This window comes from Stegodyphus dumicola, chromosome 2 (assembly GCF_044657685.1).
Source record: "Stegodyphus dumicola isolate Sdum_Otavi_A_Nest chromosome 2, ASM4465768v1".
Taxonomy (NCBI): domain Eukaryota; kingdom Metazoa; phylum Arthropoda; class Arachnida; order Araneae; family Eresidae; genus Stegodyphus; species Stegodyphus dumicola.
Window position 1 is genome coordinate 213,090,114 of NC_140769.1, and position 24,025 is coordinate 213,114,138.

At 34.3% G+C, this 24,025-nt stretch overlaps 1 protein-coding gene and 1 long non-coding RNA gene across 7 annotated transcripts in view; one reads left to right on the forward strand and one right to left on the reverse strand.

Annotated features, from left to right (window-relative positions):
- LOC146998836 (uncharacterized) overlaps positions 1-24,025 on the reverse strand; it is a 215,673-nt gene that overhangs the window by 166,975 nt on the left and 24,673 nt on the right. For 2 of the 3 annotated variants that reach the window (XR_015039760.1, XR_015039762.1), the window contains one exon: positions 21,205-21,645. The exons of the other annotated variant lie outside the window; for it this stretch is intronic. The gene's annotated coding sequence lies outside the window, so the exon portion shown is untranslated. Of the gene's footprint in view, positions 1-21,204; positions 21,646-24,025 lie in introns of those variants that run through there. 3 annotated transcript variants of the gene reach the window in all.
- The window catches only part of LOC146998837 (uncharacterized), a 101,949-nt gene that overhangs the window by 63,288 nt on the left and 14,636 nt on the right, over positions 1-24,025 (forward strand). The gene's annotated exons all lie outside the window — the stretch shown is intronic.

Sequence of the window (24,025 nt, forward strand, 5' to 3'; positions counted from 1 at the left end):
CAATAGCCAAAGCAAGAACTGTCAGAACCCAACTAATGTCACTTATCAACCGAACCAGCAACCTCTCTCTCAGCAACAAGATCCTCCTTTATCGCAGTACAATCCTTCCCATCCTCACCTATGCAGCTATCATCTGGTCAACCGCAGCCAACAGCCACCTAAAGAAACTCCAAGTATTCCAGAGCGTCACGCTTCGCATACTCACCAATGCTCATTATTTCGTCCGGAATGAAGTGCTCCATAACGATCTCAAAATTTTACCCCTAGATGCCTTTTTTCGGCAAAATTCGGCCAAGTTTTTCAATAGACTTTCTCAGATTGAAAACCCAGTCTTGCATTCACTTCCTGCCTATAATCCAGCAGAGCCCAGCTCTGCTAAGCGACCTAAGAGCGTTCTTGATAGAACATTTAACATCTTTCCTAGGAAGCCAAAGCGGAGGTGCTTGCTTGACTAGGAATTCTTTCTAATCTTAAAACTTTAAACTTTAACCAGCACTTCACGGGCCTAACCCGGCGACCCTTAACTAACTCTCCTTTTTACATCACTGCCCGCCGGATCTAATCTGGCCTCGTTCATCGCGACCTACACCTGTACCACTAAACATGACCTCCCCCCATTTATCAGGACCTCACCTTTTCATTTTTCACGGACCAGACTTATAGCATTAAAGTTAACTTTAAAAATAAGCAATATTAAACATCAACTTATTAAACTAATTTAACTTCTAGTAAAATTTCGTTAAATTTGAGACTTAAATAATCCTGCAATAAATTATCTTTAATTTAATCATTCCTGCAGACCACCTTTTACTTAAATTTAAGTTCCAATTCCTTATTTTTTCACAGGTATTACAAGCTTGCATTTCATCACTTCACGACCCTTTTCCATAATTAAATTTAATATAATTTCTCTTTTTAATCCTTCCTTTATTTTCCCTGCTTTCCTTCTTTTGCTCAATACCAGTCCCTTTAAATCCTCTTCTAAAAATTTCTCCGTCTTTTTCGCAGTTAACTTTCTTCACGGTTCTCTTCCGCTCGAAAAGTTGCTCCCATTCTCTACTCGCCACGGGCGGTCGGAGAACTTTTCGCCTTCCTGAATAGGCTATCCCCTCCCTCCTCTTCGCATGGAGGTAGGAAGTTCCTTTCCTACCTCCATGCCTCTTCGCTCCTTCTTCCCTGGATTCCAGTTTAGTCGCAAGACTCTTCCCCCCCCCGTTCATCCCCAAGGCATCAGCCATTACTGCGGCTGTCCGTATTACCTAATATTACCTTTCCCAAGCCCTGGAACAACATGTTTCCCGGCTGTTCTCTTCCAACCTTTCCGATTCCATTAATGCAATGCGTTCTGGAATTCGCCTCAATCAACACCTCTCTCTCTTTCAATCTTGGATTACAAGTTGAAAGCAGAGAGAATTACTCGTCCCTTGCGCGGACTCCTTATTCATTTCTTTCATAGTAAACCCTTAACGGTTTGTTCATTTTTCTTTAGCCATTGCTTTTTCTTATTCAACTCAGTTTTCCTTATCGAAGTTGTGGAGGTAATTGCATTAAGTTGCGAAGGTACTCCGGAAGTCAAACGCCTTGGGCCTTGGGCCGTATGACATTCCCTGACTTTTCCCGATTTTGACTAAAATATTTAAATTCCCTGACTTTTCCCCGACTTTTTTGGTCAATTTTCGAATGCCCTGACTTTTTCCGGTTTTCCCGATTTTGCAGGTAGCGTGGCAACTCTAACATATATACGTCCATACATACATACATACATAGTATGTATGGACGTATATATGTTACATACACACACATACATTTCTGAATACATACATTTCTTACATGCATACATACACACACATACATACATTTCTGAATCCAGTCCCGATAACAGAAGAGTGCCGTTATTGTTTGATATTTTAACACTTTTATCAGTATTTTTAATTAATATTCCTGTACACCTGAAAAAAAAAAATTCTCAGAATTTAAAATTTGAGTTTCCCTTGAAGATTTACTACGCTGGAAGAGCATAATCTGCAGAAAACTCTGGTCAGTGATGGTATCAGCGGAAAACTAGTGATGCACCTCCTTTTACGTCAGAAGCAGCGAATCTTCTGTAAAAACTAACTACGTCGGGAAAAACAAAGCTTATGTGGGTCCAAGCTTTGTGTTTCCCAACCTCGGAAGTGAATAATTTATGAGGTGGGGTGAATTTCTCTTTCGGTCAAGAAGAGCAATTTTAACTAAGGATAAGAAACAACTGCAGGATAAAAAATACAGTAAGACCCCGCTTAACGCGGGGGATACGTTCCATCAAAGTAGAGCGTAATGCGAAACAACGCTAAACGAGGCTATCTTTACATGTAAATATTGGGGTTAGGGGAAGATGGCTAGGAAATTGGTTAGGTATTAAATTTAAAAAGTATGTTTTTTTTAATAAAAATAAAACCAAACATTTATTTCTTAAAGCCCAAATTAATACCACATTATTATTTCTTGCAAAAATAAAAACAAAATATAAATAACAAAACGAATATTCTTAAAAAAAAACAAATAAAATTCTCAGTCAGTCATATTTAGTTAGCCTTCCGCGTTTTCAGTGTTCTGCCTTTTTGTGACAAAAGCATCTAATGTTGTTTGCTTTTTTCTTTTGCGTTGTTCTCTTAAAAGTTCTTCATAAACGGATAGAGCATCTCTAACACCACGCCTTACTTTTGAGCTCCTGTCAAAATTCGGATCATTTTCAATGAATTGATCCATTATTTCAGTTATGGTAGACAAACTCCTTTTTACAAACGCCATCGAAAGTTCTTTTTGCTCTTCTTCTGAATCACTGCTGTCAACATTTTTGTTTTCTTCTTGTTCAGTTAATTCCTTGAGCTCATCATTAGAAAGACTAGCCGCTGCTTCTTGAATTATTTCTACGACATCTTCCACATTTACCCCTTCAAAACCGGTTTGCTTCGTTAATTTCACTATCTCTTCCACTATTTCATCCACATCGACAGAGTGTCCAACGTCATCGCTCTTACTTAAATCCGGCCAAATATTCTTCCATACTCCTTTCAAAGATCTTTCTGTTACCTCATTCCAAGAAAGGCCTATGTTTTCTACAGCATCCACGATGTTGTAGTTTTTCCAAAATTCTCTTATGGACTGGTTCTCTTCTCCGTCTGTTTTTTCAAACATTTGCTTAAAGGTTCGCCGCAAGTAATAAGCCTTAAAATTTGATATAACGCCTTGGTCCATTGGTTGAATTAAGGCAGTTGTGTTAGGCGGCAAGAAAACCACTTCGACTGGAATGCATGTTGTTAAGTCTGATAAATTTGTTGGGTGGCTTGGAGCATTATCAATTAACAGAAGTGCTTTTTGTTCAAGTTTTTTAATTTTGCAATAACGTTTAACAGACGGGCAGAAATGTTCAGTGAACCAATCCTGGAAAATTTTCGCAGTTATCCATGATTTTTTATTAGACTCCCAAATTACAAGTAAAGTTGATTTAGATATGCCTTTCATCGCTCTTGGGTTTTTGGAATGGTAAATTAGTAATGGTTTTAATTTAAAATCTCCGCTTGCGTTACCACCTAGTAGAAGGGTTAAGCGATCTTTTGCAGCTTTAAATCCTGGTGCCCGTTTCTCTTCACGGGATAGAAATGTTCGTTTCGGCATTCTTTTCCAAAACAAGCCTGTTTCATCAACATTAAAAACCAATTCTGGAGGATAGTTTCCTTCTTCAATTATTATTTATTTTTTTTTAATATCGCTGGAAATTCAGCCGCCGCTTTTGTATCACCACTTGCTGCTTCTCCTGTAATCTTTATGTTGTGAAGGTTATTTCGATGTTTAAATCTATTAAACCATCTTCGACTAGCAACGAAAGTTTCACTTTTGTCAATTGTCTCAGCCTGAATGTAATAAAAAATTCTTCTAGCTTTTTCCATTATGATAGATTGGCTTAATGGCATATTGCGGTCAATTTCGTCGTCAATCCATATAGACAGTCGTTTTTCCATTTCCTCTATGATATTATTTCTAGAACGGGTAATTTTAGTTGCAGAGCTTGACGTAGTTGCAGTTGCCGATGACAGTATTTTTTCTTTATTCTTCATGATGGTCCTTATTGTTGAAGTTGGCAAATTCAATGAAGCACTAATTAGAGTTAAACGTTCACCAGAATCTAATCTTCTAATCACTTCCATTTTAGTTTTGAGTGAAATGCTTTTTCTGGTTGCTTTCTTTTCTTTTTCATTATCACCCATAGTAAAAAACTAAAGATCAAAATATTTGACACTGTAATATAGTATTAAATATGTAAATTAATACTTACAATAATGTCAACAAATGTTTTCAATAATAAAAATATGTCTGTACAATACCGCACCAAACAAGAAATACAAGTACACTCTTTCGGATATGTATTTGAAACCTATCGCTGCATAATATTTCGGGGAATCCCCTTATGCTGCGAGCGATTTCGTGGAATCCCCGGGTTGAAATAAAAGAGCGCTAAACCGAAACAGCGCTAAACGAAACAGCGTTAAGCGGGGTCTTACTGTGTGTGTATATATATATATATATATATATATATATATATATTTTTTTTTTTTTTTTTTTTTTTTCTTTCCCTGTACAACGTTGCCATTGCTCGCTTTCAAATCGTAGAGTTTGTTAATCAAATTCGTAAAAGTTTTACAAAATATGAAATCGATAATGAAACAAATTTCAAATCTGGGCTTTCAGATGTCCATATTCGCAGTAGGATTACGTCATTCAAAACTGGATGGCCCTAGGTCTCGTTGTTTTATCACAATGCGAAAAACATACTTATATTTATGCAGATTCTTCATTATTTAATTTCTTCAAATATAATGCAGGTCTCTAACATTTGGTGGCAACAGTTTGAAAAGTGAAACGGACATTTATAGTGATCCAACGCAAAATCGCAAAGCGAAAACAACAGTTCTTCAGGGACAAAGCCCCTATGGGCTAATTGTCTCCAGCGCGCGAGACTGTATATCGGAAATTCTAAAGATAGGCTCATTTTAAAAATTATTTTGCGATAGTGCCGTTGAATTGAATTTTATGGTTAAGTGCGAAGAATATGATATTTAATAAATAAAGGTAACACACAAAACGTTAAAAAAAAACGGCTGTGTGGCCGTAATGTAAAATCTGAATTTTTTATTACAGTCTCTCTTTCTTACGGAATTAAAAATCTGATGTGTACACCATGACTTCCTTGTATTGGAATATTAAATTATACGCATTTTTTCTTGCATTTCATTTAAACTTATTGGATTGAATTAAATCTACTTCGCCGACAGCGCATAAACCACAATAGAATAAATGCATTCTTTAAAATTAACTCTAGTATTTGTTTACCATAGCGACACTCTGGCGCTAGGTTCACTTAACAGTATTAATAATTATATAACAGTTAACTTATATAATAATTTTATAACGGAAACTAAGTTAACTGTTATATAATCCAATAATTACATAACAGTTAACTCATATATTTCGTTCATATTATAACTCATAATGCACAAAATTTATATCATTTAAAGAATAGAATTATCTAATCGTTGCCACATGTTCTATTCAAATACTATAATAAAGCTAGAATGATGTATAAAAGAAATTAAGCAAAAAAAAAAAAAAAAAAAGAAATAGTTTTTCACAGACGATTGAGTGTTTCTCATTTAATTAATTCAGTTCTCACTTCGCGAGAAGGCAAAAATACATAAAAACTCAAAATATCTATATTAAAAATTACGAAGTAAATTTTAAACGCTTATTTCCTCGAAAAAATTCCAGAAAGGATTAAGCATGATTTAAATAATAAATGAAGGCGTTATCTTTGTTGTTGCGAAGCTAAGTTTCTCTAGATTGGCAACAAATCCACTAGTCTCCTGTTTCAAATGTAAACATCAAATGGCCGCCATTAAAAAAAGCTTAGCGGCAATTAAATAACTTTAAAATTGCTGATAATTCTAAAAATATTGCACACAGATTTACTAAAGGCATAAAATCCTTAACCGGAAGATAAAAACAACATAATTCAATTATTTTTAAAGCAAAAAATGTACAATTTACAAACATATAAGAGTAAAGAAACTGAGATTACTGAGCCGGGTAACATAGTGGATATATATATAAATATACGTTTGGTGCGGCCGATTGCACCAAAATACGAGGTGCACATCTAAATGTTATAGCAGTCCTATATACAAGATTTCAACGTTCTGAGGCTACTCGTTTTTGAGTTATGCGAGATACGTACGTACGCATGCACGTACGTACATACGTTCGTACAGACGCGACGAAAAATTCTCTTCAGAATTAATTTTAAAGCAGTTTTATAATTTTTTTGAAGGAAAAGAGTATTTTATTCTGTCCTCACGTACAGATATCGCGCAAAAACATCGTTAAATTGCATTCGATAGCGGTCAAAATGGATATTTTCGTTGAAATATGCTGCCTGAAACTTTTCGCGATTACAATACTTCCTTTTTACTTCGTACAAGGAAGTAAAAAGGGCTTGCAAAAAATTCTTACACAGTATTTTATTATTAATACTCTAACATGTTTTACTTCATCAGAAGCATTTAAGCCTTATACATTGACGAGAGAATATAGCCTCTGAACATAAACAACGTGTTCCAAAATTGTATTTCTAGAACTTTTTTTTTGTTTTTCACTCCAGTCTGATTTGGCAATTTGTTATCATTATATTCCTAAAATATTTTCTAAATTTATTAGTTCTTGAGAATAAATAACGCTAAGTGCGGTGATTTTAATGAACTAAACAATTACATTCTGCTTGACATCATCCTTTTTAACGGAGCTTTTACCTTATAAAACTATTTGAAAATCTGTAGCATCAATAACGTTTAACTTTTTAAATTACAATTTATTGTTTTTAGATAAGATAAATGTAAACGATTTCGTAAAAGGAAAACAGAATTTCCAAGTAAGAGTGATTATTACTCCTGATTTTATTTCTAGGAATCAGGCAAACAAAAATATTTATGGGAAAAAAGATGTTTTTTTTAATTACAAATCTGAAAGCTTTTAGATTTTACATTACGCCCTAAGGTGCGCTTTTTTAAAGTTTTGTGTGTCACCGTTATTTATTAAATAAATTTTCTTCGCACTTAAACCATAAATTCAACAACAATAACGCAAAATAATTTTAAAATGAGCATATCTTTAGAATTTCCGATACACAGTCTCGCGCGCTGGAGATGAAAGTGCTCCCCCCTCTCTCTCCCTATAGTGTTGCCATTGCTCGCTTTGAAATCGTTCAGTTATTAATCAAAAATTCGTTAAAGTGTTGTAAAATATGAAATCGATAATAAAATGAATTTTAAATCCCAAATTAGGGCTTCTAGATGCCCATATTCGAGGGAGGATTACGTTATTCAAAATTAGATGGCTCTAGGTACCGTTGTTTGAAGACAGAGCGAGAAACATACACACATTTATGTAAATTCTTTATTATATAATTTATTTAAATGTAACGCAGGGTGATAATATTTGGTGCCAAAAATTTGAAAAGTCAAACGAACATTTAAAGTTTTCGACGCAAAATGCCAAACGAAATTAATAGCCCTTCTGGGCTAACGCCATTTGGGCTCAAAAAAAAAAAAAAAAAAAAAAAAAAAACAGATTTTTATATTACGTCCAGAGGGGCGTTTTTTAACGTTTTGTGTGTTACCTTTATTCTTTATTAAATATCATGTTCTTACTTAAACCATAAAAATCTGTTCAATAGCAGTATCACAAAATGTTTTAAAGAGCATATTGTTGGAATTTCCGATAGACAGTCTCGTGCGCTGGAATTTTTTTTTTTTTTTTGTAATAGTTTTCAGTTATGTGATTATAGTTTAGATTTCTATCATAAATTATTTGAGATAGACCGAGTTCTTCTCTTAAAAAATTAACTTTTCTAAAATGCGAATTAAATGAAAAAAAAAATCATCTGAATTGTAAAGAGCGATTAACGATTTTCAAGAAGTAAAGCTGGGATATTACAGCCACAAACACTTGTATGAATATAATAAACATGATCTTAATGCAAATTTTTGCAGAAAATTTCGCTGAATAAAATTTGTTTAAAGACATATACCATTAATTTCATGTTCAATAGACTAGCCTGTTCAAATTCATCGAATTTCTAAACCTAATTTACGTAGAAGGAAAGATTTATTTGCAGAAGTAAAAAGATAATAAAAATAATATCTATCTGTAGTTTAGAACAGTGTTTCTCTACTAGATTTACTCCAAAGACCGGTAAAATATTTCGGTACGTTCTAGCGGACCGGTAAGTTTAATAATTTGACCCATTGGCTCAATTTTTGGACACATAGCTGGATATTTCGCGGACGGCAAATATTTTTTTGCGGACCGGCGGTTGAGAAACATTGGTTTAGAACACATTTTGTGTCTTGTGCTAATTAACATACGATGTCATTTTTTTTTTTCCTTTTGTAGTATGAAGTATATTAGCAACTGGGTGCGTAATCTAGAGGTCCAGGTTCGAGTCCCGGCGACGGCAGTGGCGGGAGACATCTGTCACCGGGCGCAGCAACGAGGGAGCGCCAAATTGATGTTACCGAATTTTAAAATGAAATGTTTTCCATTCTTGCACACAGAAATGGGCGCAAAATCTTCAGTTGTCCCCGAGCGCTCAAAACCTTAGCTACGTCTCCGGGAGAGGGCACTGCTCATTTTTCATGTCTCCTTCAAAAATCCCAAGAACTCTACACCGTTATGCAGCGAATATACCTAAAAATTAAAAAATGCAATTTGAAATTAAAGGTGCCTGTTATGCGCGGGAATATGGTATGTATTCCTGGTAAAAAGGGAGTAAAATAAATATGTACACTGGGAAAAAAAAAAGAGACAGTTCTAAAGCTCCCATTTCTATCTAATATATATCATAAGTCGCACTTTCGAGACATGAAAAATACAGTTTGAATTTCGTCAATAGGCCCAGTAGAATGGGAGATTTAGAATTGTCCTTGTATTTTTATTTATTTATTTATTTGCGCAGTGTACAAAGGGACCAAAATAAGCAAATTTTATAATAGAATACGCTCGCGGAAATCGCGCGCTAAGGTGGTACAGGACTCTTTTTAATCGGTAGATAGAGCATTTTGCTGGCGTAAATCCTGAACTCCATGCGCATATCGAGCCAGTTTACCTTACAATATCCTCAATGAAGGCATCTCTCCCCTTGGACAAGTGCGCTTTACCATATTTATAACCTAACCTGTAGAGACATTAGGTATTTCTTGGAAGCCGGAGAGATAAAAAATGAGCAATCGCCTTCGCCGGGAATCAAACCAGGACCTCTGGAATACCGGCCCAGCGTGCAGAACCACTACACCACGAAGGCAAGCTAGGAAGCTGGGAGAAATACCTTATACACTCCCTTTTTAAGGGCGACTGGGGTTTTTGGAGGGCCCAATCGCCAAATCCTGGGTGTGGAGAATCCTCATCCAACACCCTTTTAGTTCCGGCGCCACTGTAGAAACATTAGGCATTTTTGGAAGCAGGCAAGATGAAAAATGAGCAATGCCTTCGCCGGGAATCGAACCACAGACGTCTGGAATACCGGCCCAGCGTGCAGAACCACTACACCACGAAGGCACGCTAGGAAGGCGGGAGAAATACCTTATAAATGTAAAATTTTCATTTGAAGTTCAATATGGGGTTTTTTTTCCATACCTCACACCATTCGATTTCTATCACTCCCAAAAATGCTGACTTCATTTTTACCTACAAATATCATAGGGTTTTACTTACATTGAAGCTTATGTTAACTCAATGTGAAAAGCTTCACTTGTAAGACAATAACAAACTTGTAAGACCTATCCCAGATCCTATTATAATGACAATAAGTTATCGCTCCAGCTTGAATTCAAATGACAGAAATTTTTTTAAGGTTTCTTAAAAAGGTCTTTTTTAAAGTTTTTTTTTTTTTTTTTTTTTTTTTTAAGGCAATAACATTTTTATTGAACTGTTGAAATTAACAGGAGGCACTGCTTGTGTACAGATGAAACTCTACCACCTCCGGTACTTAAAATAACATAGAACTGAGCGTTTAAATTCAAGTAAAGAAGGCTGATACTACACACAAAATAGTTTACTTAAGTAAATAACGGCGCGCTTTTTCAAAAGTCGGCTAGCAAAATATCTAAAGCCGGATTAAATTCTGGCAGAGCTGGCGATAATATGTAACTGTAAGCGAGCTCTAATTCTGAAACATTCAAAACATCAACTTAAATAATCATCAAGTTTCATTTTGATAAAGATTAATAGTAAAATTTCAAATCATAACCGGTTAATTTTACCATAAAATCCTACAATTTGACTGAATACGAAGAACCTTGAAGGTTTTCAAAACATCTTAACGAAGTGTAAATTTGCCTTTCAATTCGCTTCAACGAGAAATGGTTATTTCAAGTTATTTGGTCATGAAAATTATTTTTTCTTAAAATAGGCCCAACGGTTTCTTAATTAGCAGATTTTCTAAATATTCGTTCAGTTTAACTGCTATCGTTTTAAAAGATTACTAATATTATTTTTAATGATCCAGCTTCCACGGCTATTGAAATGCCTTAGACGCTTTGTTCGCAATTTATTTTTTTAAAAAAAATTTCTGCTGTATTTCGAAGTAAATATTTTGAATTAATAGATTTCATGCACGTTTACTTTACACTTATTTTTCTCTTCAATTTTCCACGATTATAAAAAGCAAGTTGTATATTTTCTCTCGTCAAAAAAATATCTCAGAATTTTTTCGACGCATTTTAACAAAGAAAAACTAGAACCTTATATTTTCAAAAGTTTAAAATTCTTCCAGCTGTTTTACAAGAAAAGCCTATCAGAACTGGTTCTTTCTCATACCTATTACCGCAATGTTCCAAGACATTTTTAACTTTAATTTTCCAACGATAAAATAAATAAAATAAACAAAATACTTAAATACACAAAATAACTAATTCCTTTATTAGTTTTATTTAATTTCATCCTTTATTAGTTTTATCAATTTCATCGTAAAAGATTTAATACAGTATTACCTACAAAAAACATTTTTTTAATAATAGTTGAATTTTTAATTACTAAATGTCCTGTACCCAGTTACCTTTCTCTTTTTTTACTTAAAAGGGCTATTGGTCTCGAAAAGAGATTTTGCGTCGTTTCTATTTATTTCGAGTCTGTTCCCGTTCGCAAACGTGACATTCTTATTTCATATTTAATCTATCTATTATTCATGAACAAACTAAACTGTTTAAGAGAAATATTATTTTCCTCCCTTTTTAATCCGACTTATTTAAAAAAATAAGCATATTTCGTTCATGATATATATAATAAAAAACATTCAGTACTTTTATAGAATTACTTTCCACACCTTGTCATTTTTTAAATATAGAGAAGATACATAACGTCCCCATGTTATCCATGGACATCTCGATCGATAATTCCTACTGTTAAAAAATATTAACTTTAAAATAGTTCATCTGGGCAATCATTAAAATCTGAACTTTTTTTTTATTTTTTTTTTTTACTTACTCTATTCAAACGCGCTTATTCCTACAGATAAACACATTTTTAGCCCAAAGGGCGTTAGCCAAGAAGGGTTGTTAGTTTCGTTTTTATATTTTGCGTTTATTCACTATAAACGGCGAATCACTTTTTATATTGTTCCCACCAAATATTAGAGCCCTGTATTATATTTAAAGAAATTAAATAGTGAAGAATCTGCATAAATGTATGCTTGTTTCTCGCATTGTGATAAAACAACGGTACGTAGTGCCATCCAATTTTGAATAACGCACGTCTCCATCCGAATATAGGCAACTGGAAGCCCAAATTGGGAATCTGGAATTTGCTTTATTATCTGTTTCATATTTTGTAAAACATTTATGAGTTTTTTGATTAAGAAACTCAACGATTTCAAAGCGAGAATTGGCAACAACAACAAAACAAAAAAAAAAAAGAAAAAGAAAAAAGAAACACTCCAGCACACGAGACTGTGTTTTGGAAATTCTAAAAATATGCTGATTTTAAAATTATTTTGGATATTGCTGTTGAACTGAATTTTATGGTTTAAGTGCGAAGAACACGATATTTAATAAATAAAGGCAACACACAAAATGTTAAAAAAACGCCCCTTAAATTACTTAAAAGTTGCATCTGCATGTGTGGAAGAGTGAATCATGAGAAAAGAAGTGAAATATTTGTTTATATTTGGTGAAAAATCGTCCACTGCAGCAACTATGCTTTAAATCAGAAGAGTGAAAACGCGAAAAATTATCACTATGATTGTATCGTTGACAGTTGTACCGCTGGGTAGGCCCAGGTTTAGATTTGTATTTAATAATGCGGACCCATAGTCCTCGAAAAAATCATAAGACTATGGGTCCGCATTATTAAATACAAATCTAAACCTGGGCCTACCCAGTGTTATAACTGTCAACGATACAATCATACACAGCGAGCGTGTCATAATACACCTCGCTGTGTTCAGGCGCGGCAGGAATCATATGGTACTATAGTGTCTGTTCTTGGTAAGATGTGCTGAAAATCACAGATCCCATCTCTGCTCTTTTAAGGGCACCCAAAATTATAATGCAAAGTGTATCCTATGCCTGGGACCGCACCTAGCATCCTCTATCTCTTGCCCACGCAGACCAGGAAATCTAAATAGTAACGATAACCACAATGAAGAAATAAAAAAAATATTAAATATTCTGAAATGGAAAATATTCAAAGCAATGCTACCTCAGAAAACTCTCAAAAAAGTTATGACAGGTCACGTGATACTGCTAACCAATCTGAAAACACTAACTCATATGCAACTGAAGTTTAAAATAAAATAAATCCCATCAAAAATTCCAATTCTAATGCCAAAAAGGAACAATCCCGAGAAAAAATATAAATAACAGGCATGAACGTACAGGGGAAAACCTAGACAAATTCATAGCTTTCATGGCTTCAATATATGATCTTTATGATGACTTCTGTAATGCTAAATTTGTCACTGACAAAATGACTGTAGGATTTGAAGCACTCAGGATCTACAAAAATATCAATAATGACTAATACAAACAATTTCCAAAATTATTCAAATTTTAATAGACTAAACTACACCAAGATAATTTTCTACAATTGTGATGGTTTACTAAGGCAGCATTTACAAAATACTAAATTTTTGTTTGAAAACAACCTAGATATGATGTTACTCAATGAAACATCTCAAGCCCAATAAAAAATTCAAAGTTGCAAATTATGGAGTCTATAGAAATGATAAAATGCACAAAAGTGGAGGAGGTACAGCTATCATTGTAAAAAATTCAGTCAAACATACTGAATATCTTCTGCCAAATTTTTCTACAATAGAAGCTTGTGCCTGCCTAATCTAAAGCAATAATTATACTCCATATCTAATTGTTTCAGTGCACAAACCACCTCAAAAAATTATCAATACTGCCGAAATTGACTATATCTCCAACTTGGGATACCCTATCATCATTGCAGGTGATCTAAATTGCAAACACCCAGCATGGCACTCCAGACTTACTAACAGTAATGGAGTTAGATTGTATAATTATATGCAAAACTCTCCTATCAATATTCTAGCTACCACAGAGCCAACACACATTTCGGCTAATAATAACCACATCTCTTATGTTATAGACATACTTATTACCTGCAATATCCCTCAAATTCCAGACCTTATCAATATCACAGACCTGGACTCTGATCATAATCCCATTATGTTCATTTTGAATAATATTAAGCATTATATGCCCCCACAGCCTACTCAAGTAAACTCGACTGACTTTAAATATACTAGTTTAATATCTTATACAACAATATCTCTGCTGCAGCTAAAATGACTACTCCAGACTTAATAGAAGAAGCAACTACTAAATTTAACAATAAAATTCTGGATGCCATCAATAAAGCAACTAGAAATTCATCCAAAAAAGACTACTCCCTTCCTATCAATATTGTAGAAGAAATTAGAAACAAGAACAGATTAAGGAAGATCTGGCAGAGAACTAGAGACCAGAGAGATCATAATAATTATAAAAGATGTGACTACACAGTCAAAAAATTATGCTTTGAATTTAAAAAAGACAGCTGGAACGACTCTGTAGAAAACTTATCTCATACAGATCATTCTATCTTTGAATTTAAAAAAGACAGCTGGAACGACTCTGTAGAAAACTTATCTCATACAGATCATTCTGTTTGAAAATTAGCCAGAAAACTAAGAAATACCAACCAGAAAATTGGACCTATTGAGAACAACAACACAGTTATTTATCATCCTGTAGATATTGCCAATGAATTTGCAGATGTCTATGAAGAACAATTCAAAAATAACTTTTCGCATCCGGAAGACAACAACATTAAAGAACAAGTTCATAACTTTATTAATTCCAATAGGAGCACAGCTAATCCTCCTAACACTCCCTCTGAAGTATTCTATCTGATTAAGCATTTAAATCCTAAAAAAGCCAGCGGTTATGACAAAATTTCAAATACTGCCATACAGAATCTTCCTAAAAAAGCTATGATCTTTCTTGTCAACTTATTCAATGACAGCCTGAGGAATAATTACATCCCTAATGTCTGGAAAATTGCTACTATTATTGTCATTAAAAAACCTGGAAAGGACAAAAAATTAACCACAAGTTACACCATTTTCTCTTTTACCTACTATTTCCAAATTATTTGAAAAAATCATTCAAAAAAGATTGCAACAATATGCTCAAGATAATAGCATAATTTCTCCTTATCAGTTTGGCTTCAGGAAAAATTACTCCACCACTCACCAAGTCTCCCGCATCGTTGAAAAGATCGGTGAAGCCTTTAATAAAAAGGAAACAGTAGCTGCTCTTTTCCTCGATGTGGAAAAAGCATTTGACAAAGTTTGGCATACTGGCCTTATATTCAAACTTATTACCTACAATTTCCCTCCTGCTCTAATCATCATTATCTTCAATTATCTGCAAAACAGATACTTCCAAGTTAGAATCAACTCTGACTACTCAAACAAAAGAAAAATTAATGCTGGCGTCCCTCAGGGAGCAAATTTGGCTCCTTATCTTTACATTATTTATATAAATGATTTCCCAAATTATCCAGGTACTGAGTTAGCTCAGTATGCTGATAGTACTGCTATCTTTTCTACATCCATCAACCTTACCTATGCTCAACACAAATTGCAAAATGCTGTTAATAATATCCAAGATTGACTCCAAAAATGGAAGATTAAAATTAATTCACAGGAAAGTACTAATATCATCTTCAAACGCACTAATAGAAGACCTGTATGCGATCATCTGTACATTAATAATCAACCGGTCAATACAGATAACTTAGTCAAATATCTTGGCATTAACCTAGATTCCAAACTTAATTTTAAAATTCATCCACAAGCTACCAAAGCCAAAACTATGCAAGCTTTTATGAGTGTATATTCAATAATCAATAGACACTCGAAACTGAGCATAAATACAAAAAAAAATATCTATTTACAACTCATAAGTCCTGTAATGCTTTACGGTTCGCCAGTGGGCAGCAGCAGCACGCACGAACAGAAAGCCTCTGCAAACATTGCAAAATGAAATCATAAGAACCATGCTGGGTGCTCCGTGGTTCGTAAGAAATGAAGTCCTACATAGACATATGAAAATTAACACAACTAACGAAGAAATACTAAAGACCGTCTATAAATTCTACAATAAAATCGAAAATCATCCCTCAAATCTCGTCAAAAACATGGGCAATTACGATTACATTATAGAACAGCCGTACAAAAGACCAAGGACAATTCATCACAATGTTCGTTGGTAACATATGTATATACTCATCATCGTATTTTATTATTTTATTATTCAGTATTTACTCAAGATTTTTGCTATACTTCAATTCTTTTGAACCTTGAATGAATTTTTATTGAAGGAATTACCTTATTTATCTGCAACTGTATTGGCCGATTAGCAGCTACACCTCTATACTCAAGTTATATTTTTCTTTAATCATCATGCATCAGCATCATCATACTGATATTTTTCTAAGTTTACTGATAATGTTAGAATACAATTCTATTCATCAGATTTGTAAATAGTCTATTATTTATTTTAATATAGAGCAAAATATGTCATCTTGAGCATCTCTCGACTCTGCCAATCAACATCACGGAAATAGCACACGTGACCAGCACCTCTGACTTACGTTAGTAAATTGAAATTACATCCCTGGCATAGATGTCACTTTTGTAATCAACATCTCGAATTAACACTGTGATTCAGGAATCTATTTTACTACTTACATGCATCCCTATGAGACAAGCACCAATACATTTCTAAGGCCTTTAATGGATAATATAACAGGTCAAGTAATGTACTTTTATTAGTACAAAACTTGAAGTATAACGTTATGACCTGACCTGACCTGAAAGGTCAGATCCCACTCCAACATTCAGAATAATCAATTCGGCTTTCGTCAAGGACATTCAACAACTAATTCTCAATTTTAGCAGAAAAAAATTGCAGAAGCTTTTAATAATAAATCTTGTTTCGTTGCCTGCTTCCTGGACATCGCATTTGACAAAATTTGGCCTAATGGTTTACTCTACAAAATCATCTAAATTAAAAGCGACATTAATAAAGCATGTAGAATCATTAGGATTTTTTGGAAGCCAGAGAGATGAAAAATTAACAACCGCCTTCGCCGGGAATCGAACCACGGACCTCTGGAATACCGGCCCAACGTGCAGAACCACTACACCCGAAGAACGCTAGGAAAGTGGGAGAAATACATTATATACTCCCCTTTTTGAAAGGGTGACTAGGGTTTTAGGGGACCTAGTCGCCAAATCCTGGGTGTGGAGAATCTTCATCCACAACCCTTTTAATTTGGGTGTCACTTGTAGAGTCATTAGGTTAATTAGAAGCAGAAAAGATGAAAAATATGCAACCGCCTTCACTTGGAATCGAACCACGGACCTCTGGAATACCGGCCCAGCGTACTACCATTACACCACGAAGGCACGCTAGGGAAGTGGGAGAAATACCTTATAAGCATTTCTGAATAAATTAATGTCCCAATATTCCGCTTTTCGTTCCCATCATTGTAATAAATTGCATTTTTATTTTTCCAAAGAGGCGATTTGCCCAGAAGGACTATTAATTTCGTTTCAGCATTCTACGTTGGCTCACTATAAATGTCGGTTCACTTTTTAAATTGTTGCCGCCGAATATTAGAGCCCCGTTGTGTTATATTTAATGAAGAGTCTGCATGAATGTTATGTACAGTGGATGGACAAAAATATGGAAACACCTTGTGAAATGCACGTTTGAAAAGAAAGATTGATTTTAATGAAATATGTAGGTGGCGCTGGCATTTTTGACTACTGACGCCACCTATACAACTTCGTAAATGTGGTAAACAGTTCAGTTGTTGTCGGAGTACAGTTATGTGAGGTTGTCATTGCATTATGTCAGAGTTAAGAGACTTCGAACGTGGGCAAAGTGTTGGAGCACGTATGGTAGGTGCTTCCGTAAGCAAGGTAGCCGAGGTGTTTAGTGTTTCAAGAGGTACTGTATCAAAGATTTATTCCGCATATTTGAAAAGCGGAAAAACATCATCTGCTAAATCACAGCGCGGACGAAAGTGTGTCCTGAGTGATCGTGACAGACGATCATTAAGGGCAATTGTGACGAAAAATAAGAAGACCACAGCTGCAAAAGTTACTGCCTGAATGAATGTTGTGTTATTAAACCCTGTGAGTACCAAAACAATTAGAAGGGAGCTTCATAAACAGGGAATTGCTGACCGTGCTGCAATTGAGAAGCCACTCATCAGTGATGCTAATGCCCGTAACAGGAAAAGGTGGTGTTTAAGTCATAAAGCCTGGACTACAGAGCAGTGGAAGCGAGTAATATGGTCTGACGAGTCTTCTTTCACATTGTTTCCCACTTCTGGCCGAGTTTACGTCTGAAGAACGCCATCTCAAGCCTATAATACAGACTGCTTGTTGCCAAGAGTGAAACATGGCAGGGGTTCTGTTATGGTTTGGGCAGCCATATCGTGGTTCTCTGCTAGCCCCATGATAACTGTGTCAGAGCACATGACTGCCAAGACTTATGTGAACATTTTGGCCGATCAAGTTCATCCCATGGTACAAACTTTGTTCCCCGATGGTGATGGTGTCTTCCAAGATGACAAAGCCCCTGTTCACACAGCTCACATTGTCCAGGACTGGTTTTCTGAGCACGAGGATGAGTTGTCCCATCTCCCCTGGCCACCACAGTCACCAGACCTGAATATTATCGAACCTTTGTGGTCTACATTGGAACGGAAAGTGCGTTCTCGTTATCCACCGCCAACATCGTTATCTGAACTTGCCACCGTTTTGCAGGAAGAATGGTATAATATTCCCTTGGCAAACAAACAGGAACTGTATTTATCCATTCCGAGAAGACTGCAAGCTGTTTTGGATGCCAACGGGTTTCCTACCTCATATTAAGCAAAGAAACATGTTTTTTTAAAGGTGTTTCCATATTTTTGTCCAACCCCTGTATGTTTCTCGCATTGTGATAAAACAACAATACCTAGAGTCATCAAACTTTGAATACTGAACATTTCCACCCAAATATGGGCATTTGGAAGCCGAAATTTAGAATTTGTTTAATTCTCGATTTTATATTTTGTAAAACTTTAACAAATTTTTTATTAACAAACTCCACGATTTCAAAGCGAACAACGGCAAGACTGTAAGGAAAAATCATTTTTATCTCCAGAGCGCGAGACTGTGTATTGGAAATTCTAAAGCTATGCCCCGTTTAACATTATTTTGCAATATTGCTGACGAACTGAATTTTATGGTTTAAATGCGAAGAACATGATATTTAATAAGTAAAGGTAACATACAAAATGTTAAAAAAGCGCCCCTTTGGGCGTAATGTAAAATCTGAATGCTTTCAAAAATTTTTTTATTTATATTTATTTGATTTTTTCCCTCACAATTATTATTTGAAAATAATGCTACTACTTAGTAATTTTCTTTCAAATAATAAACAAAAGCAAAAGATCAGATTTTCACTTTGAAGGTAGGCAGTTAAAAATACGACACAAATTTTGCAATCGACTTTTTTTACAACTTGCTAGAAAGAAACCTTCCTTATGGGTGATACTCGTAGGATAAAATAACACTCACTGTAAAAGTTAAATGATACTACCAGATAAAATGAATTTTAAACCATCAATTTACACTGTATTAAGACACACACTTCTTTAATAGCATATATAAGTAAAAGATATTTTTTTGCCCTTATAACACAGAAAAGAGACTTTTCTTCGCGACTTTTTAACCTTTTTCCAATTTGATTCTTTATAGTGAAAGCATATAAACCGTATCCCAAATGATCTAGTTTTCGAAATATTTCTGTTAATTCCCAACAAAAAGTGAATGGTTAATTAAGTGTAATCGCCTTGAATGAGAAGAAATTAATACATTCCAATCAAACATTTTTTTAATGCAGTATTTTATCTGGTCTTTAAAAAATTCTGTATTAAAATGCTGCACAATTAGCTTTCTCTCACACAGAATTTCCCTTTGTTCGCTCTAAGCTTGATCTTTCGACCTGCGAGGAGAGGCCCACTAGCGGCCGAGCGGTAAAAGTTGCTGAACACTGGCAGTTCGGGCGAGGTTCGAATCCTCTAGCTGCATGCACATTCTCGTGGTTTTCCGCACGTGTAATGTGTATACGAGCCAGTTTCCCTTAGAAAGACCTCCACAAAGGCATCCCTTTCCTTAGACAGATAGCTCTAGTGTGCTTTACCGTAATCTCAATACATCAATCAAAATCAACACCCTGCGGGAAGAAAGACTTCTGTCTGTCTTAGGTTGAAGCATAAACAGAAAACTTGCTGCTTAATATGTTGTGCGACTTTTAAAAAGTTCATACATGGACGATTAAATAATTATAATTTCTGTCTAATCACTTATTTAAGTAAATTACTAATCGAACGTAATCAACTTTTAGCTAACAGTTTATAATTTAATATTTCAAAGACCTTAGCGGGGACAAAGAGCTCTTTACGTTCAAACATAAAGAAAAGGTTTGCTTGTTACGACATGAACCTTTAAAAAGTCTAAACGTAATTTAGTTCTTAATTCTACAAACTGGAAAGGAACTAGATCGAAAGAAAACGCAGCCGATTTTTGTTTTATTCAGGGAGAATTGTTTATTTTTATTGCTTACAAATCTTGAGATATATCATATAAAGTCAAATAATTTCTTACATGGCTTTACCGCTTCTATCATGTTTAGCAACATTCAGTCATATAATCTTAAAAGTCTTCAATTCTGCCAGTTCCTTAATACAATTCATTTCAAATTGTATTTAGCTCACCAGAGGCAAAGCGGAAAAATAGGTGAAAACAGGTAGTTCGAACAGGGTTCATATCCTAGCTGCATCGCAGTTTCGTCGTTTTCTTCACATTTTTGGCTTGGTTTATTTGATTACGGCATAGCACACTACCTCAGTAAGGGCAGTGATACTTTCCTGGAGAAATGTCTAAGGAAAACTGACTCATACCCACGTTATGTATGGGGGAAAAGACGATAACGCCGATGCAGCCAGCCCGTTCGCCCAAAATTGAGTCCAGGTCAAACTACCAGCGTTCAGCGACTTTACTGCTGTACTGCTATGACCCGTTTTTCTCAACTATAAAGTGGCCGGGAGCCAGGAAAGGGGTATTGTCGTGACTTGCGATGTGGCGAATTTTGGTACTTAGTTATTACTTTTGTAACAGACAGCGCCACCACTTTTTCAAGTCATTTCATCACACAGTTGCCATTCGCCAATGTAACAGCCAATTAAAAAATATTCAGAACTACCTTTCAAATTTGCATAATAAGATTTATTCTTATTAAATATTAATATATATATATATATATATATATATATATATTGTCTGTTTTGCAAAATATTTATTTCTTGTGCTGTGTTTTATATTACGGATAAGAAAATTTTCAGTGTACGAAAATACAAGTGTGAATTTTTTTTATTAAATTAGCTGGTTTAAGTATTTCACTGAATTATTTGGTATTAATATAACTGAAAGTGAGCTCCTAAATGTGATGGATATAGATAATATCAAGAACTTTACGCATATAGTGAATGAAACACACCCAATTTTGTACTGCTATATTTACTTGTCAAAATCTATTTCACTTCTTGTTGTAAGCACAGCATTAAAAAGTCTGATATGTAGACCACGACTTCCCTTGCGCGGAATATTAAATTATACGCACATTTTTTTTCTGCATTTCATTGAAACTTATTTCCTCTCTCATTAGAGATAGTTTTCTCTTTCAATTAATTCAATTCTCACTTTGCGACAAGACAAAAATACATAAAACCTCAAAATAGCTTTATTAAAAATTGCAAAATATAGAGACTTGAAACACCAAATACAATTAAAACAATTAAAAAAAAACAATTTTTACAATTAAAATTATTGTTTCTACGCAAAAACAAGTAGTTATGCCAGCGACAAGAAGGCAGATTTTTCGGTGCACAAAACTTTTACTTTGGGTCCCACTTGGCAAAAAGACACTAAAAGTGCAGAAACTGAATTCACTATTTCGCTAAGTTTCAAATGCAAACAAATATGGCAGCTATAGTAAAAAAAAATTAGGCTTAGCCGCACTTAAAAAACTTTTAAATAGCTAATAATTCTACAACTATTGCATGCAGATTAACTAAAGGCATAAGAACTTTAACTGGGAGATAAGAACAACATAATTCAATCATTTTTAAAGCAAAACATGCACAATTTACCAATATATAAAAATTATTTTTAAAAAAAACTGAGCTCACGCAGCTGAGTTACAAAGTGGGTATATTTGCTTATTTATACACTTTTGGTGCAGCCGAATCCAACCAAAAAGGTAGGTGCACAACTACATGTTATATCATATACAAAATTTCAACGTTTTGAGTCTACTCGTTTTTGATTTATGCGAGCTACATACTTACATACGTACATCTAGACATCACAAAAAAATCTGTCCTGAATCCATTTTAAATCCTTTTTGCAAACCGTTTTGGGAAAAAGAGTCCTTTATTCTGTTCTTACCTACAGATGTCATGCAAAAACATCGTTCATTGTATCTGATAGCAGTTAATATATGGGTATTTTCATTGAAATATGATACCCGAAAATTTTCATGGCTGCGACACTTCTTACAAAAGTACAACTTACTTCGTTTGATTTACTTACAACTTACTTCGTTCACTGTCTGTCTCATTATTTACAACTTACTTCGTACAAGGAAGTAAAAAAGTGAGTTCTCAAATATCAGTAAATAATTAATTTTATTCCTTTTGTTCTTTCATATTATAATAGTTTATCATTTATCAGTACAAAAACTGAGGTAATTAAAAAATTAACTTTTTAGATATTTTTAGTATTTTTTCATTAACGTTATAAGGTATTTTCTCCCTCCTTTCTGCATGCCTTCGTGGTGTAACCGTAGCACACTCGGCGCGTATTCGAGAGGTGCAGGTTCAAGTTCCGGCGACTCCTTTGCACATTTTTCACAGCTCCTTTAAAATAACCTAATGACTCTACAGTGGCGCTCGAACTAAAATGTTGTGAACGATGATTCTTCACAACCAGGATTTAACGATCGGGTTTCCTAATTTCCATTTGCCCTTTAAAAGGGATAATGTATTTTCTCTCTCCTTCCAGTATGCCTTTGTGGTGTGACGGTTAGCACACTAGGCGCGTATTCGAGAGGTTCAGGTTCGAGTCCTGGCAAAAGGCATTGCTCATTTTCAAAAATACCTCTCGGCGTATTATAAAAAAATGACCTAATAGATTCCAAAACGTAATTAATGAAAATCATTTCAACCCAAAATAGGATTTGCGTTAGTGAATTTTAGTTAAGAATAGTGGCTCCCCACTATTCTGAATATTATTGGAATAATTTAAAGATTAAATCCGATAGTATCTTAAGATGGTTTTGCAATCAGAAAACAAACTCATATTGATTCATCCTTATTTTCTTTACAAATGCCGAATATCTGTTTGCAAGTCTAATCTGTTTTCAAATCAAATGCCGAATATCTGTTTTCTATTTGAACTTGATCAAATAGTGTGTTAGTGTTTAATTCAAAAGATAATATTATGCATTGATTAACATTTCCTCTAACTTCTTTTTAACTAAGGTTGCCTATGAGCAACCCCTTTAATTCTGACTCGCAGCTTTTATTTTTAGGTCAGGATATGAATGTAATGTTAAGGCCAGGATATGAACGTCGGAAGGTTAAGGATATGAACCTTTAAACAATAGGATTTCTTTTGAAGCACAGCGGCATGACAATGATCAATAATCTTAGCATCACTAAGAATAATTTTCTGGGTTCTCATACTGAAATTTTCCCAGAGTATTAAAAGTTGTAAATGAAAACGTAAGCATATTATAAAGGAAAATGTAGCCGAAAAATGCTGTGACTGCTATTTAACTCTAAAGAGGGGTTATCAAAGAGAAAATGAGAATTAATATTGATTAAAATTGCATTTTAGGTAATTATTACTGATTATAATAGACTGCAATGTTTGAATATGAATTCTTTGAATATTTTTTTAAAAAATTATGATTGCGAAAATAGAAAAATAGTTTCTTGGATTGATTCCTTTCTCACAGAAGCCAGATGAATTCTGTTTTACTTAATGAAAACTAAAATTTATTTGCATATTAATCTGTCCTCTATGAGCACTTTATTTCAGTGATCTCTATTAATCTGCCATTTGTTTTTCTTAATTTAAATGCTTCAAGAATAATTAGAAAAGGACCTAATTCTCTTCTTGCCTTTAAATTCTTCATTTGTAAAACTGCATTTTCAGCTATAATCATGTGAAATAATTCTCTAAATATAATTCAGTGCAGAAAAAATAAGATATATAAACAGCTTGCAAATGGGATCACCA